The following is an 18,055-nucleotide window of genomic DNA, read 5'->3' on the forward strand; positions in this document are numbered from 1 at the left end:
AGACCTATATACCTCTCCGTATGTGATCATTTGATTGTGTTTTCCTCCCTCTCCGAAGCAAATTATTCCAAAGCAAACACTATCTTATTCAATGCTATCTTCCTAGTGCAGTGCACATATAGCTGGTGATCAGTATAAATTCATGAAATAAATATGTTTTGCAGGGGAGGAAATTGAAAGTTAGAAAAAGAATGTGATATGTCCAACATCAAACTGCTAATAAATAAGTCGTATCCAGTCTCAGAAAGCTGCACCAGAGATCTCTCTATTCCACCATGCTGCATCCATGCAGACAGGGTGAGAAAAAGATCTTAGATGTCTTCCAGGAACCTCAAACTCAACATGTCCAAAATTCCTTCCTTCTCAAAAAACAAAGAAACAAACAAAAAAAAAAAAAAAAAAAACAAGCAAAAATCTAGTCCCCGTCCAGCGTTCTCTTTCTCTGTAATGGTATCCCCAATGGCTCAAGGAAAAACTCAAGTCTTCTCGACTCTCCCTTCTCCCTACCCCCACATCTAATCAATCAACAACCTTATCAATTATAATCTTCAAACTTAGTGTCTCTCCAGTTTCTTCCCTTGTCTCCAAGCTGCCTGCCACCACCCTAGATTCAAGCTGCCATCATCGTTCACCTGGACAGCAAAAATGACTTGCTGTTTGGCTTCACACATTCGCTTTGGCCAATCCTCTCCACTTAAGGGAAATTGACTTTTAGGGAAATTTAGAAGTATATCAGATCTTGTTTCTTTTTTATCTGTACTTCCTTGATTCCAGTTAGTTCCTCAAAAATAATTTTCATTGTATAGCGTTCCCTAAGTCAATGTGTTTCAGACTTTTGAACTTTAAAGATAAGCAAAATTAGAAAAAAAGATAAAATGGGGGTGAGCTATTGACAGTGGTTATTTTCCTATAGTAAAGATATTTTTTCAATGTCTAAAAATTAAGTGGAGGCCTGATTTTTCCACTTGAACTCTTCTCCACTTAACAGCCATAGTGATTTTTAAATTTCTTTTTACATATGTAATTGATCTAGCTAATTAAAGCCCTTTATTAGGTTCCTATCGCCCTTGAGATAAAGGCCAAAATTCACTTGTGGCTCAGAAAACTGCCCCCTCTCTAGCCCCTACTCACCTTTCCAGCCTCTTTCTTCTTCATTCTGGTCTCTCTCCCACCCCGCATACTGACTGACCTCCTATCAAATCCTCATAGTCACCACTTTTTCCTTTGTACTTTGAACATGCAGTTCTCTCTGTCAGAAGCCCCCTTTGTGCCCCCTCTTAGCACCTCCCATTGCCATCCTAAATTACATCCACTCACTCTTCAAGTCTCTTGAAATGTCACTTCCTACAGGAAACCTTCCATGATTCACCCAGACAAGGGGAGAGCTCCAGTTAGGCACTCCTGTTCCACCTTGTAATAGATCCCCCTTTGCCAGTAGCATTCATCACACTTGCAGTGATTTGTCCCATGATTGTCTCCTCTATTAGAATATAAACTCCATGAGGGCAAGAGAAGCTTCTCTTTTCATTGACATAGCCACAGTCCTTAGGACACAGTAGCTGCTCAATTAACATTTGTTGTCAGAATGATAGGCTGGGGCCAGATGGTAGCAGGCCAAGTAAACCAAGGGGCAAGGAGCATTATCCCTTTGCAAATATGTAAACTGAGGCAGTAAGACGTGCATAGTTATTCAAGGTCACAGAGACAGCAGTGATGGGGCCAAATCTAACAGCTCAGGTCATTTCTCCTCCCTAAAACACTACAAGGCATGGGCGAGAGAGGGAGCATCTTAGAAGAAGAAAATTAGGAATGAGAAGGTGGTGAGAGAGAGGTTTAGGATGACAGCTTCTGAATCTGCCTGTCACACTCGTTGCCTCCAGATGGACAACAGTTAGACTTTCCATGCCTAGAGAAGCACTAATGTTAAACAAACAAACATAACTACCACCACACCCTTCTCCTTAATTGGAGAGTGTAAAATAACAAACTTCTTTCATCCACGAAGGAGAAGAAACCACAGGAGGGAAAGATGTTGTCAATCCAAGTCTCTCTAAAAAAAAAACAAATGGGCAGTTGGGCCACCTGGGTTGTTCCTCTGCAAATCAGCAGAAAAGGGAGGGGGAAAGAGCCTTCCCACCGCTCACTGGAGCAGGGATAAGAAAAATAAAGTATTAAATGAGGCAGAAACCATTGGAAGTCTACTTATTCTTTGGGAATCATAAGACCATTTCATGTAAAGCACTTAAAAACCTTGCTATCCCACGGGCAGTTCTTAATACAGGTAACAATACGGCTGGCATGAGCTCAACTGCAACATTTCATTGTCCATATGTTTCCAGGACCAAGTTTTGTCTGTCACACAAGCCACAAACCAGGCCAAGGGGTCAGGCTCATTGCTGCCCAGCGTGCCAAAAACCACCTGCAAGAAAAAGAAAACAAAGCCTCCTCAAAGAGGACTCTGTCAAATATTCACACAGTCTACACACAACCTGGAGTTTCTAGGTGAGGTAAAGAAGGGGTGAGGAGGATATTCAGAGATTGGGAAGAGGCTTAGAGAAAGAGATGTGCTCTACTGGTGATGAGAGGAAGATTTTGAAACACAGAGGAAAAATGAGAATTGTAAATGGAGAAACAGGGAAATAAACTGCAAGAACTTCAAGAGACATAAAGGGTTGCGGAAAGGAAGGTACAGAGGGAAAGGGTGAGGTGCCCAAAAGAGCAGACAGTAAGCAACAGAGAGACATGGGGAGAGGCAAAGCCAGGCAGTCCATTTTCCCCCAAATCCAAAAGCTGCTCATCGAGTTCCAATAAATCACTTTACTACAAAGCCCATACAATGGACCGTCCTTTGCATTCAGTAACAAGCAGCATTAAACCAAGCATCAGCCAGCTGCAACTTTGGAGATCTAAGTGTCTGAATTAAAAATGAACAAAATTTGTTCAGCAGCAGAAGACAACCAGTGACTTTCCCCCAGTGCCTAACTTGGCTATAAAATGGTTTGGTATTTCAAATGTAAGTGTAAAGTACATGGCATTTGTCCTTCTTTTGACGTTCCAAGAGGGGGTGTGGTTGACAGGTTGTAGATCTCTCAGCTAAGACTGGCCCCATCTGTTCTTGAATCAGCCAGCTGTTTATCTCAAAGTAACATATTCATTGCACTATCATCCTAATAACTTGCAAGAAGAGCCAACATCATACAAGTCAGAATGCTTTCTGTCCGGTTAAACGTGTCACTTTGTTTAAAAACAAAAACCAAAAAACCACTGCGATGCTCCTTGATTTCCCTGGCCGGGATCACTCTTCCGTTGGGTACCCGTCAGGAATGGCAAACGAAGGTTAACAGCGCGTCTAACTTTCCCGAATGTAGGGAAAAATGAACCCAGGTTTCCTTAATGAGCCCTTCTCCAAACCGTTATGTGTGACTGGTGACTGTGCCTCAGGAAACAGCAGCTCATTATGGTACCACTGCCAGTGGCAAGGAGCCTATTGCAATGTAATTTAAAACACGCACACAAGCACAAATCTGTCGGCTCCACTTCCAAACAATCCTGAAATCCTGCAGTCGGGAGAACACTAAACGAAAACGCTGCCTCCAGCAGCTTAAGACAAGCTTCTGTAGACACGTGAAATGTTTCTGACTGGCATGGAGTGCACCATTAAAGGACACTGTCACCTCAAATCAGCAGAAAAGGCGAGACAAACCACACACACACACACACACACACACACACACACACACACACACGAAATAGAGCTCCACAAAACTTAACCTACTCAGAAGGACACTCATCTGAAAAATGAATAGTGAGGGTTCGCCCAAGAGACACAGAAATGTTCTAAAGTAGTGTGACCACATCAAATCACTGTCTCCATTTCTCCCCACGCATCACCCTTTCCCACTCAAACCTCAGCACTCGGGCCGTCTGTGACAGGACTGCAGTTCCCCAGCTCTGCCTTCTTCTGATTTTCCAAAAGCACTTGCCCACATCCTCCCCAGCCCAGCCCCCCTCTCTCAGCCTCCGAAAGGTTGAGGGGAGTTGCGACTGGAGAATTGGCAGGAATCGGTCCTCTGGCGGGGGAAGGTTGCTCGAGTTGTTCTTTGCAGTGACCCAAATTGCACAGAGCTTTTCGCTTAGCGGCGCTTTGCGAGCACCCACCCCAATCCTCCCGCCCCCCATCTTCCCCAAAGAAAGCCTTGAGAATTAAGCGGGAGGAATAACTTGGTAGAATCATTTGAATAAATCACTTCAACTCACCTGGTTTGGGATTTTTCTCCCCACCCCAGGCATAAACAGAAATGATGTGCGAATGAGTCACGCACGTAACGGAAGGTGTTGCGATGTCCTAAGTCCAAGGGCTGGAATCAGTCCCTGCCCTGGTGCCGCTGCTACTCTTAGCTCAGCTGGAGCGAGCGGCAATCGCTAGCCCAGCAGCAGCAGGGGGGTGGATAAACCGTAGCACAATGAATGCAGTGGGGTTTTTGCAATGACATCATTCCTCTGTCCAAAAGGCCCCAATAGCCATGCTCAGGAGCTCTGCATTCTGGGAATTGTAGTCTTCTTAGAGCCTGGCGGGACCCTGAGGCTATTGCCGGAACTACAATGCCCAAAATGCGCCGAGGTCGGACGCGCCCAGAACGAGCAAAAGGAGTGAGGGAAGCTCGGCCGCCATGTTAGGAGTGCCGGGACGATTCCGCGGAGCCGGGCTGAGGTTTTTAGGGTGCACGGGAGCCGAGTGGTGGTGCATTGGGGACGGTGAGGTGGAGGCCAAGCCCGTCGGGGAGCCGACGGCCCGAACCTGGGAACCGGAGGGTGGAGGCGGCATTTGGGGACAGCTGTAGGGCGGGTCTGGCTGGAGGCGGCAGCAAGAGGCCGGGTGGGCCTCGGCCTTACGATCCTGCCGGGGTTGCTGTGGTCCCCTACACTTCTTGCTCCATTTTCTAAGTAAGGTTTTGAGGGAGTCCATGTACATCTGGGCTCTGAGCACATTCAGACCTTCTAACAGGGCGGTCGGGTTCATTGGCCACTTTGTAAAGGCGCCGGGACCCGGGGCAGCGACCTTCTCGCCTTTGGTCGGAGATGTTTTTACCCACGGAGCTGTGCCGTCTCTCCCAGATGTATTTTTAACTTAATTTGTTTTCCAACCTATCTTACCCCTCCCCAAGGTTTTGGACCCTCACTGGTTTTTCATGCAGAATGATGTGCAAAAGGAGCCCAAGAAATCGATGTTGGAAGGTAGCCAAGCCTCAAAAGGGACGGACAGGAGATGCCTAAAGGAGTAACACACCCGGTTTAAAACGACATCTTCATTCCTGCCCGCGAAAGCGGGGAGATGCTGAAGGGGGATCTTACTGATCATAGGCCTGTGGATGGCTCGCGATCCGTTCTGCAGGAGCAGGGGTTCTCGGATACACCTAGCGCGTGTGCTAACATACTGCAGAGGCGGCTGTTCATTGGGATGGATCGCCAGCATTACATAATAGCTTTAATGTTGTAATTTGTGGTACTCTATATTTACGACTACTTTAAGAAATAATGTTTTTTTCACTAAAACTGAAATCATTGGTCTTTATGTTATTTGGCCTAGTATTGCAAATGAACTGTATTATTATTATTTTTTTTTCCCCAATTATGTTACTAAAACAATGCTGTGTCTTTGTTGTTTTTCAGAGTCTGTCGACACTGGAAAGATGGGGGATTTCTTTTTCTCCTGAGAGTGCCTGAAGGGTTAAAAATGCTGATATATTTTGTGCTGTTTTTCTTCCTCCCTTTTTCACCTTATTCTGAAAACGAAATTAACTAGTTACTTTGGGTCAGTAAGTATGCACTTCATCTGTTAGGAGTTAATAAACTTACAGCTGATAGATGGATTCTCCTATGAAAGAAAGGCTAGGCACAATGATTTCAAATGATAAAAACATGGTAGAAACAGTCTCAGATGTGTGCAGATGATAACTGCAAAAAACAGTTTTATGAAGAATGATCTTGTATATCATCGTGTTTCTGTGAACAAGTCACGAGATGAATAGGTTTGTTTCATTTTTAAACAAAACTAATCGCATTGGTCTCATTTATTCATGACAACAATGGGAAGGGCTCATGCAAATCTTACTCAAAAACACCTTTGGAAGTAATGGTAAGTATGGGAAAAGGAACAAAATGTTTACTATTTTCATTCTGACTTTTAATATAACTATAGAAGTGTTCTAAGCTTAGTAGAATAGACAGGTTTACATTTAGGCTTAGTTTCAAACTCTTTTTTTAGGGGTTGGTTATTCAGGTTGTTCTTGTGTCTTATACAAAATTATAGTGAATCTTGTTCGTTTTATAAGATATTTCTTTATTTAAGCAGGAACCTCCTTCGTTTGAGTTACTATGGAAGATAGATTTGTGTGGGGGGTGAAGGAGATCCCAACAGATTTCTCAGAAATCTTGTGAGAAGTGGGAGCTGTGTAATGCAGTGATTTCTGTAATTTGTCATCTGTTTGGGTAGTTTGAAGTTTTTCCAGCCTTATATCTAATGGACATCTAACAGTACAGAAATGAAACAGATCTAGCTAATATCTACAAAAAGACTCTATGATTTAACCCTTTTAGAAAAAAAATTCTGTGCTTTAGAAATTTCATTTTCAAAATTAATATTTCAGGAGTTGATGTCAGCTTCTGAAAGAATAACCTCAGTGTCCCAGAGAAAACACTGGATTAAGAAAACTGAAAAGTGGAATTAGGAATGCCTTAGGTAGCTAAAGAAACCTGCTTTTTTCATGTCTCAAGAGAATTGGACATTGATTTATATTGTAATTATAGGTAGCTCATTAAAGAATATTACATTGTCAGTTGCTGTTAGAGCAAGGGTTTTTTTCAACACGGTTAAGTGTCAGGATCACCTATAGAACTGTAAACACATAGCTATTGCCCACCCATCCTTGCTGAATTGAACCAGTTGTTGCATATTTTTAAAATTATTGGTGACTACATAGGTAGGGTAGAGTAGTCCTTCACATCCTGTATTTGTGTTTTTTGTGGTGTGTAATACTAGTAATAAGTTTTGGCAAAGGTTTTAGGTTTATTACTAATTATACTCATAAAAGTGTTCTGAAAATGTGTAGATGAGGAAATCACCTAGAGATCAATTTATACAGAGTGGTTAGGGGACAAAAGATCCATTTTAGCCTTAGGAATACCACAATGACTTAGCTGGATACTTCTTACAGTGAGGGCTTAGTCTAATACTAAAAAAGTGATGATAGGAGACACTTATCCAGTAAGAGCTCAATGCTATGACAAAATTATGGTAAGCTATTCAGATAATTAAAAAAAAGTTTCTAGACAGGCAACCAGATACTAGAATTTTCTGAGAATAAGTTTAATAACTCCTTTTCCTAAATTCTGAATTTTTAAAAGTATTAATATATCTTGATATTGGATATTTGGATGTATGACATGTAATAGAGTATCTTTTTTAGCTCCAAATTTGACGCAGTTACTAAATTGTAGGTTTTTATTCAAAATTCTAACATGCTTTCATCCATATCTGCTTAAGAATAAAGACAACCCAAAAGAAGCATTTGAAAATTTTAAAAGAGCGAGGTCCTCTTAGAGATTATTGATGAAGACTGGCTTTATCAAGTGATTTGCAGAATATCAGTGGCTTCTGAATTCCTGCTATTTTAGTTTGAAATCTATCTTGAGTTTCTTGGACAGTATCATAGAAATTAGTAACATTCTAAACCTCAGTGATAATAGCCTCATAGGGGTGTGGAAGAGGATTAAACAAATTATGAAAAGCACTTAGCACAGGGCCTTGGAAGTGGTAAGTTTGTTGTGGGGTTTTTATTTAAGTTTGTAGAAAGTAGCCCCAAGAATAGGACCCCAAGGACAGATTACCTCAGATGTACTCTTTCAACACTTTGTTAAGTCAAACTTGTATGACTAAGTTCTTACAAAAACATAGTATGATATAGGGCGGTAACCGTCGTTTTCAGCCCTTGCCACCTAAGGAATGTAAAATTCCTGTTGTTGAGTTATGTTACTAAGATTATGCTAGTGCCTGGAGTGGTAGAAGTTAAAAAATATATAATAATAGATTTTGCTTGTGTACCTGTGTAGCTTGGAAAAGCCTCACAGTTGATTATGAAAATCATGCCTTGTCTTAATTCAGGGTCACTAGTTAATCCTCTAAAAGAAAATTATATACATTATGAAAAAACTTAGCACTGTTTCATGCCTTACAAAGTTCTAATGTGCTTTTATATTCCAAGCTATGAAATTTGAGAGAACAACTCTGTCTGCCTTTCTATATCTCTTCCAAAATACAATCAATGTTCTTACCTGTCTCAGAAATGAAATGCCAGCAACCCAAAGGTGATATAGATCCAGCAGTTACACTAAAAATTATTCTAACCTCATCACAGAGTTGATTGAGACAAGCAAACTTAAGAGGGAAAAAGAAAAACATTTTAGCAACAGATGTTTTCGAGCCTCACCTTAGATTGAGTTAAATAACATTTAGTTTTCTACAATGTACATTTCTGAACTTGGACATAGAAGAGTGTTCAGCAGGGTTCAGCGTACAAGGAGCATACAAGAGCATACAAGGTTCAGCAGTTGTAGTTACCCTAAGGAACATCTTTAACTCATTCTGGAAACTTTTAAATACTTCATATTTTAAAATTTTGAGTTAATATTCAGGCAACAAAAATATGTTTTTGGTCCTGTTTACTTAACCACTGTTGTGTTTGTAACAAATTGGCATACTTTTAGCTACTGGCTTTAATATGCTACTAAAGATGAATACAGTAAATATCCCAAGGTCAAGATTTGAAATCCAGGGGTCCGTAGTTAATGATCAACTAGAAAAGTCTGCCCTCTTTATCCTTTGATTTTTATTTTTCAATTTTTATAGGTTTGAATAAAGTCTCACTAGAAAATATTTCTTTACAAGAATACATGAAGATGAACTTAATCAAATATATTAATATTAGGTTGGTGCAAAAGTAATTGCAGTTTTTAACCTTTTAAGCCGCAGTTAACTTTTGCATCAATCTAATAAATACGATTGTGAATATAGCCACTTAATCAACTCACTGGGTGATTCCTCTCCAGCTAATTTTACTTGGAAGTACCAAGGTGAAATAATTTGCCAAAGTTAGACCCGTTAATACAGACCCCCTCTATCTTGTGTTCCTACTTCAGTCTTTCCATTGTGCACAGTATCTCTTGATACAGTTCTAAGACAGATGCCAAAATTTTTTAGTGTGTACATATATTCAGTGAAGAATAATGTAATTCAACTACATGAATAAGTATTGCTTAAGTAAGGTATAATAAAGTTTTCTTAGGGAAGTTACACGATCCATGTCTTCATCTAAAGCATTTGATTAAAAAAATATTTAAAAACTACAGTACTCTAGACATGGATATCCAAAGTATCAATATTTGGGGGGCACAGTTTCAATCAGTTTAAGTCATTTCATTCTGTAAGTTTGTATTGAGTTCCAAGTACAAGGCCCTGGTGGTAGAATGGTGACTGTGACCCTTGACTATGACTATGGACACCATTCAACTCAACCTTTTCAGTGTCGTGGACCCCTTTGTCAATCTAGTGAAGTCTATGGATCATGTTTCAAAAGAAACTTTTAATGCATAAAGTATAGTATATTGCAAAGGGAGCCAATGAAGTTATTTTTAAAATTTAAAAATTTTGATATAGAAATACAGTAGTACTTCGGTTTTCAAACGTCTCCGTTGGTGAACATTTCAGTTTTCTAACACCTGGGGAGTCGAACATGTCACAGGGCTTCCACTGAGTGCAAGATCCTGAGGCCTAGCTGTTGGCTGTTTTCGAATGTTTCAGAACTCGAACCTTCCGGAACGGATTACGTTCGAAAGCTGAGGTACCACTGTATAGCTTTATTAACTCAGTTAAGATCGAGCACTGACCCTAATTTCAACAGTGGTGAACAAATAAGTCATCTGCAACAGTCATGAAAACTTCAGTTGTGAGCCACATTTACTGCTAACTACTATGATCTGTTGTCTACATTCATATTATATCAGAAGTTACTGAAAATGGAGATGTAATTTTCCCTGTTCTAAGTTCACGGATCCCCTGAATTCTATCTATGAACTGATAAAGAACCCTGGTTAAGTTTTTTAGAGACCTAAGCACTGAAAAACTTTTGGTGTGTTGCCTCACAATTCAAAATCAAATTTATCAAAGTGGATTTAAGGCTCATATTTCTCATGGAGACTCATACTTTTAGGAAGTACTGAATTATCTTGTTAGGGGCAGGCAGGGAAAGACTGCTTTACTATTGTCTGAAAGTGTTTAATACCCAAAGTTGTCTGTATCCACTACACTTGGTATACAGTAAGAGCTCGATAACTGAGTGAATCAAAGAACACTGTAATAGATTCACTAATAAATACATATTTTACCTACCATTTGTGTTCAACAGCACTTACGGTAGGAATCTCTTCCATTTTTAAACTAAGGCACAAATCTGCTCACGTCACAACCATTAAGTGGGAGAATTAAAAATAGAGTGCAGGTTTGACTTAAAATCTACACAAGAACCACGTGACTAGTCTATTTTAGGGGAAACGAAGTAAATGTCCCAATCCTAAGTATTTATTTGGCCAACTATAAATATGGTCTTTGCCCCATCTTTCCCAAAGAGAAAACCATGTGAAATTAAGGCAGTAAGGTGAAACGAAAGTTCTATAGTTATTTAAAGCACATTTTAAAAAATCGTTTGAAAATACATTTAACACTAAATAAGCTGAAGTTTATATTGCAGTTTTCTCTGCTTCACAATGTGCTCATACTTGGTATCTGTCTAAGAAAAACATTTCAAGGTTTCTGCAGTTTGCAGTGGTGATTTACAGCTAAAAGGATTTTTTAAGTTTCCCTTCTACTCCCCTCATCAATACAAGTTGGTATGTTTTCACATACCATGTTTCCCCGAAAATAAGACCTAGCTGGACAATCCATTCTAATACATCTTTTGGAGCAATAATTAATATAAATTGACCCGATCTTATTTTACTATAAGACCCGGTGTTATCTAACAGACGGGGTAATATAAGACCGGTTCTTATATTAATTTTTGCTCCAAAAGACGCGGTAGAGCGGATTGTCCAGCTAGGTCTTATTTTCGAGGAAACACGGTAGCTTGTTTAGTCAAAAACATTGGGCTAAGAAAATGTTCAAGTGAATAGTGTTTTCAAGCCCTTTTGATCCACATGGGGAGCCTCAGACCAATATGTCTAAATTAGTGCATGATACATACACAGAATATTTCAGTTCTAACTCAGAAGCACTCACGGTCAATTCATAAAAAAGTTTAATAGAACTTCATTTTACAGGTGAGAAAATGGGAAGTTAACGTAGCCTGACCTGTGCTGATTTGAAGCCATTTATAGGCTTTACCCATGCTGCTAGGTATGAGAATTCATTCAGTTCCCTGCAGAAATATTGTTTGATTACAGTGTGCTGCTCTAGACCCTGCTGGGGATGATCCGTAATACACAGTATATGGACCTTATTGCCATTATAAACCAGGGGTCTCGGAATGCTGACTCATACCTAGCCCTAGGGGCTTAGGTAAGGGATGGACAACCTCTAGTTCTTTCCACAATAGTCATGTAGGTAATTTGATACTTAGAAACAAACACAGTGACAGTGTGTCCCAGGCTTGACAGAACAATTTTCCAGTATTTTTAAATTTGCAGTTCTTGTGCATGTCACGTGACAATTTTATATTTTGAAAATAATTATGGGTCTACTGCATCATTTAGTATTTGACCCGAAAAGGTAGAACCGTGACACTGTGGAACAATGGAGAGAATTAGAAAGACACCTTGAAAACTGCTCCCAAAAGCTGCTTACAGATGTCTAGGGAACAACTTGATTCTACCTTCTAATTCTCCATTCCCTTTAGCACAAAGCTGCAAAATGACTGGCTCGTGACTGAGTAAGCTGCCTTTGGCAGCCAGATGTTATTACTTGTAGGTCATACACTCTTCTGCCTGGCATATACACAGTAGGCATGCATGTTGTCAAATTATTATAAAACTTGAATGGATTGCTTAGTCTTAAGTAATAATAGGTTTATCCCACCCCTCAGCACATGATTCTTTTGTGATATATTGGGCTAATGAAGTGGACTGTTCCCAGACAATGAAGAAAATAGAACATTGCTTGAAGAAACCCTGTAAGGCCTGGACAGTAGACTGAATTGGAATCCTTTATTGCCAGTGCAGAGAGGACCATGATATTTGAGAATAAAATATTTATTGATAGCTGGGCTTTATGTCATGTGTTTAATGCCATGACCGTAAAACCATTACTGTAACACTTAGGTGTATCTTCTAAAGGAAGACTGTCAAATGACTCTAGAATGACTTTGTTTTTGGTGACAATTACTGTTTTCCTTTGGGACCTGATTTTTTTTCTTTTTTTAAATTTTTTTATTGTAAAATATACATAACAAAATTTAACAACCAATTTCTGAAGGAACTTGATTATGTAACAGATTCTAAGATGATTCAAGTGTATCAAAAGCTGTTCCATCCTCAATTTGTTTTTTTAAAAAAACTGCAATTAGGTAACACATTCTCAGATAGACTACCTCCATCCTGTCTATTTTCCTGTCACCCAGTAAGGTTTCTCATCATCAGCCACGGTTCTATGAAGGGACGTTAAAGGGTCTCCTGTTGCCACTACAACACTGATGTTCGTAATAAGGTAGGTTGAAGGCTTCCAGACTTCCATAACCAGCCTACACTCAATCTTTTCCCTCCCTTCTGCCCCCTTTTACTTCCTGTACTACTACCTACATTGCGAGTTCATGACCACTTAGTTGTTAAGTTCCTTTGAGAGCAGGAGCTATAACTTATTTTCACATCATCTGTGCTTAAAACACGACTTTCATTTTTTCAGCAAATATTCACTGAGTATCCACTAGATGTCAGATATTAGACAGATTCTGGAGACACCAAGATAACTAAACAGAGACTCTCCCATAACAATCTTGTGGGAGAAAGGTGGAAAATAGATCTGTAAGCCAGAAAAGCTTCAGTATAATATATTGGAGTGGATAGGAGATTTCCTGGTTTAAGAAGACTAAAAACCATCATTTCCAAAAATATCTGCCCAATGAAGTCTACCTCAGCGACTAAATTCACCATTAGGAAGTCATTCTTTATAAGATCACTATTGTGTTGTGGCTGCCTCTGTGCAGAAAAGCTAAGGGGTATTAATGGGCAATTAAATTACTTTTTTCCCCCTTTTAAATTTTTTGTTAATTTTAAAGTTTTAATACAGCAAGATTCACTCTCTGGTACGTAATTCTGAGTTTTGACAAATGCATAGAGTCAGGTAATCATCAGCACAATCAATATAGAACAGCTCCATCAACTCAAAAATGTCCTTATGCTGTCCTCTTTTTTGTGTGTGTGTGGCAAATAATTTTATTTTTCAGAAAGTCATGTTTGAATGTTCTGTGTATAACTTCTTTATCCAAAAAAAAGGTATTTGGGACAGTACCTTTTCCAATAACCCTCTAGAAATACTGATATCCAAAGAGGGGCTAAGTCATTACACCATTGGCAGTCATCTGTACCTTACTTTGTTTATCAGGCTGTTGAAAAGTAAGGAGTGCCTGTGGTGTGTGTAGGCTCTGTGTGTGTGTGTGTGTTTAGAAAGAGTATGGGGTCAGCAGATGGAGATGCAAGGATAGGTATGGGTAGTGTGTTGTGTTTTGAGTAGTAGTAAGGGCCCTGAGTTCTCAAATATAGGGGGCACCAAAGAAAGTTTATAAGTCCTGAAGCGGGATGCCCTTCATGTAAAATTTGATCTGTCTTTATCTGGTGCTACAGAACTGGGATTCTAGTACTGACTCTGCCAGTAACTTGTCTTGAAAAGTCACTTCCTCTTTCTGGGCCTCAATTTCATCACTTATAAAAAAAATAAGGTTGGATTGAGTATATTCTAAAGTCCACTTCAGTATTCTCCAACTAGAGGTGAAACCTGTGTGTGTGTCCTGAGTTTCTGCCTTCTAGCTTTCACTGGACATACACACACGTAGACAACAATAACCAAACTCTAGCTAGCATTATGAGCTCTTAAAATTTCATGTAATTTGATGTGAGAAATGGCAAAGTTAAGGCTGATCTGAACTGGGCTCCAGTGATACAGATCTCTGATGATCAGCCTTCTCATTTATAGAATGACTGTATATATGCTAATGTTCCTTGTAGTTCTCACATTTTATGACTGAAACCTATTAAAACTTATTAGTGCTACTTCTTTTCTCAGTTCCTCTGGGTCTGCACCTGTTGTTCTGACTTTGATTTTGTTTGTTATTTATTAGCTACTTTTCATTTAGTACCTTGTATGTGCCAGAACTTTTAACATAGGGTACTTGATCTACATTATTCAAGGACTTTTATAGTGCTGTCATAATGGAGGTAGAGAAGGGAAAATCACACCATGCCTCCTACTCCCATCCTGCATAGCATACATATTCCTACAGCAAGATCTCATTTCAGTGCATGTTAAAAGCATCACTATAGAGGGGAAGAAAGAAGATATATGTGGTGTTAAATTGAAAAGTGAAGAAAAATGAACTAAAGTTTGAGGGCTTGCTATGTGCTAGGCATTTTATATATGTCTGTCTTCTTCAGGTCATTGAAATAAGCAGATATGTACAGACATAAAGGGAGCCTGCTGGGTTTGAAAGCAAAAAGGAGAAAAATTATGTCAATGTCATAAATCATTGGAATAATTCAGAATATTTATTTTTCATATTCTCCACTGAGGGCACAGACAACTTAGTGCCTCTCTGTAGTATTTGGCAGATGTTTGTCGAGTGAATAGGGATTTTTCTCATGCCCTAAAGTAGTGGTTCTTTGGGTCCAGGGACCATTTAGAATGTTAGAAAAGCTACGGACCCATCTAGGATGTCATCTCCATTATACACAAAAAAGAAACAGTCAAGGCCCTCTCATCACCCTAACCATCTCCACATCTGTATTTGGAATGTTTTCAGCCCCTCTGCAATCCCTTCATGTGCCCCCATGTTAAGAACTCAGCCCTGGAAACATTTCTGAGTGTCTAATCAGCCTAGAAGAATTGTTCCACTAACTTACAATGCTACCATCCTTTTTTGGTCCTTTATAGATTACGGAAAATCACACTATGCCTCCTGAGTATTTACTAATGGTCATGTTCAGTTTTCTTTTTTATGAGCAGAGATTGTATCTGACATGTTTTAGGTTCACTAATGTGCTACAACCAAAGAATCAATATCACATACTTTATCTTTTTAAGGTTTTTGAAGGAGGAATTATGGAATTTTACAGATGAAGAAATTAAGGTTTGTCCCAAAGCTTACCTTATGTAATAAATCTCTAACTTTCTAGATGGAATGATTTTTATTTCTATTTTTGCCTCTACCCATTCAGAAACCTGCTTAAAACACTGTTAAGCCAGTGTCCTCATCAGTGAATTTTTTTCTGGATAGACAAAGATGATGAAAAATTGTTCTTGTCTCAGAGTGGAGGAGAATGACATGTAAAACAAATACAGTTGACCGTTGAACAATGCCGGGCAGGGGTGTCGACTTCCTGCGCGGTATAAAATCCAAGTATAACTACAGTTGGCTCTTCACACACAGGGATTACCAGCCAGGGAGTTGACCCTTGAAAAACACGGGTTTGAACTGTGCAGGTCAATTGGAAAAAATCTGCATATGACATGGACCCACATTGTTCAAGTTTCAACTGTATTTTAAATAATTCCAAATATGATATGAGAACTACCCCCATGAAGTTTTGAGTGTCCAACTGGTTAAAGGAAAAGTAAACGTGAAAACTCTACCTTTACCTTGATATAAAATCCTTAGGACCTAATATAATCCAACTAGAAACTTCCCTCTTCTCCAATAGTGTTGTCCCTTTTATACATGACAGCAAGACTGCATCTCACCAGTCTTGTGATTGAAGAAACTCCAGTTGTTTACTATTATTGTTATTAAACTGAAAAAAGGAGTTGTTGATCAAATGGAGTAATGTTTTGAGCATTTCCTCTGTGCCAGGGGCTTTTTAATTTACACAAAAGCTTTCTGGGTGGCAAGTGAGAGAGTCTCCATTTTTCACTTACCCCAGGCTACACAGTTATAGCTAACATTGATCTCTTCCTATAAGCAAAGTGTTATTCAGAAGTTTCTCAATATTAATAACAACTCCATAAAATACTGTTAATACTGTCATCCCTAATTTATCAATAAGAAAATTGAAATGTAAAGAGATTAGACGATTTGTCCAACTCTGGCTGATTTGACTCCAAAGTCTACTCCGTTCCAATATGCTACCAAAGCTTCTAGCATTAATTATCATTAATCATTTTCTGCACAGTAAGTGTGGCTGTCCCTGGAGAGGAGTTACTAAGGAGAGATTAAGGGGAGTTACTGGGCCATTTTTGAGAAAAGTGGTGCCTTTCCTTGCAAACATGTTTTCTGTGAAATCAGTTTGGAAGGATAAAGAAAGCTGAGGAAGGTGGAGGTGGCGTGGTTGAGCCTGTTCAGGAACTGATTACATCTGAGCCTCTGGCCCTTTTGCCTGCCAGCTGACTCAGAGTGGGCAGATGGGCCAGAGCCCAGGCAGGTTGATTTCATGGGTTGTATACTTCAAAGAATCTGATTCCTGGCACTGCTATACACATTGCTTTTCAGAGGGCGCAGTCTTCCAGGTGAAAGAACAGGATGGTCTCCATGAAGTGTTTGCGAAAGGCCTAGGTAAGGCAGTGTTTACTCTAAATCCAAATACATACAGCTTTGTTCTAGTCCTAAGCATGGCTGAAAATCTAGTCCTATACTCTAAGTATTCCTCTGCAGTAAACACGGTGGTTAAGAATATAGGCCTGAGAGTCAGATTCTAATCTTGGCTCTACCACTCAACTGTGGATAACTAGGCCTCGGTTTTCTCATGTGTGAAATGGGAATTAAGGTAGTACCTACTTCATATTGTTGTGAAGATTAAACATATATAAAGCATATATACCATACTACATGAGACATAGTAAACACTTGAAAAGTTATTATTATTATAAGAAAACCCATGTTTTGTAAGAGAATCCCAGGGCTTAAACAAAATAAATAAATCAGTTCAGCATTCTTTCAGTTAATATACACTGAAAAGGTATTTATTATTGTGCTGGGTTGGAGGGATGGAGAAAACAGTATAACTTCCATTTAAAATGAGCCATATATATATGTATATATACAGAGGGTGCCAAAAAAATGTATACACATTTTAAGAAAAGAAAAAAATATTAAAATTATGCTGATGGTAACCACTTTGAGCACCTTTTGTAATTGCAGAAGTCAAACATGACTTTTATTCATATTTTGTTATCAGTGTATATTGAGTATTACAATTTTAATACAGTTTTTTCTTTCTTAAAATGTGTATACATTTTTTTGGCACCCTCTGTATATATATCAACATCCAGACACTTCTGATTACAGAGACCTGCTGCTTGAGCAACGTTGACCAAAGTGTCCATTTGTATATATATATATTTTTGGCACCCCCGATATGTACAGAGGGTGCCAAAAAATAGACATTTTAAGACAGGAAAAAACTGAATTACTTGTAATAATATATACTGATAACAAAAGATGAATACAAGTCACGTTTGATTTCTGCAATTACAAGTGGTGCTCAAAGTAGTTACCATCAGCGTCCCGACATGTCTAATTACAGCGAACTATCGCTTGAGCATAGATAACATCTGTTAAAATGTGTATACAATATTTGGCATTTATATATAATATTTTTTATATAAAAATATATAAAAACATTTATATATTTTATAAATATAAATATATATATATATATTTTTTTTCCCCACTGAGTTCTTTCAGGAAATTGATTTTTATTCTTCAAACACCAAACTTACATATAGTATAGCCAGGAATTCAGGGGCAGATGTCTTTGTGAATAGCATTTTGCTCTGTCATTCCTAAGAACTATTAGAGAAATGGCT

General features: G+C 38.9%; 1 protein-coding gene across 3 annotated transcripts in view; it reads right to left on the reverse strand.

The window, feature by feature from the left end:
• Positions 1-4,505, reverse strand: part of RAB30 (RAB30, member RAS oncogene family) — a 72,704-nt gene extending 68,199 nt beyond the window's left edge. The window contains exon 1 of one of the 3 annotated variants that reach the window (XM_081064415.1): positions 4,258-4,505. The gene's annotated coding sequence lies outside the window, so the exon portion shown is untranslated. Of the gene's footprint in view, positions 1-3,907; positions 4,009-4,257 lie in introns of those variants that run through there. The other 2 variants (XM_081064417.1, XM_081064416.1) reach the window with 2 other exon arrangements.
• Between the last annotated feature and the right edge of the window lie 13,550 nt (positions 4,506-18,055).

The sequence above is a fragment of the Rhinolophus hipposideros genome (genome assembly GCF_964194185.1).
Source record: "Rhinolophus hipposideros genome assembly, chromosome: 10".
Classification (NCBI taxonomy): domain Eukaryota; kingdom Metazoa; phylum Chordata; class Mammalia; order Chiroptera; family Rhinolophidae; genus Rhinolophus; species Rhinolophus hipposideros.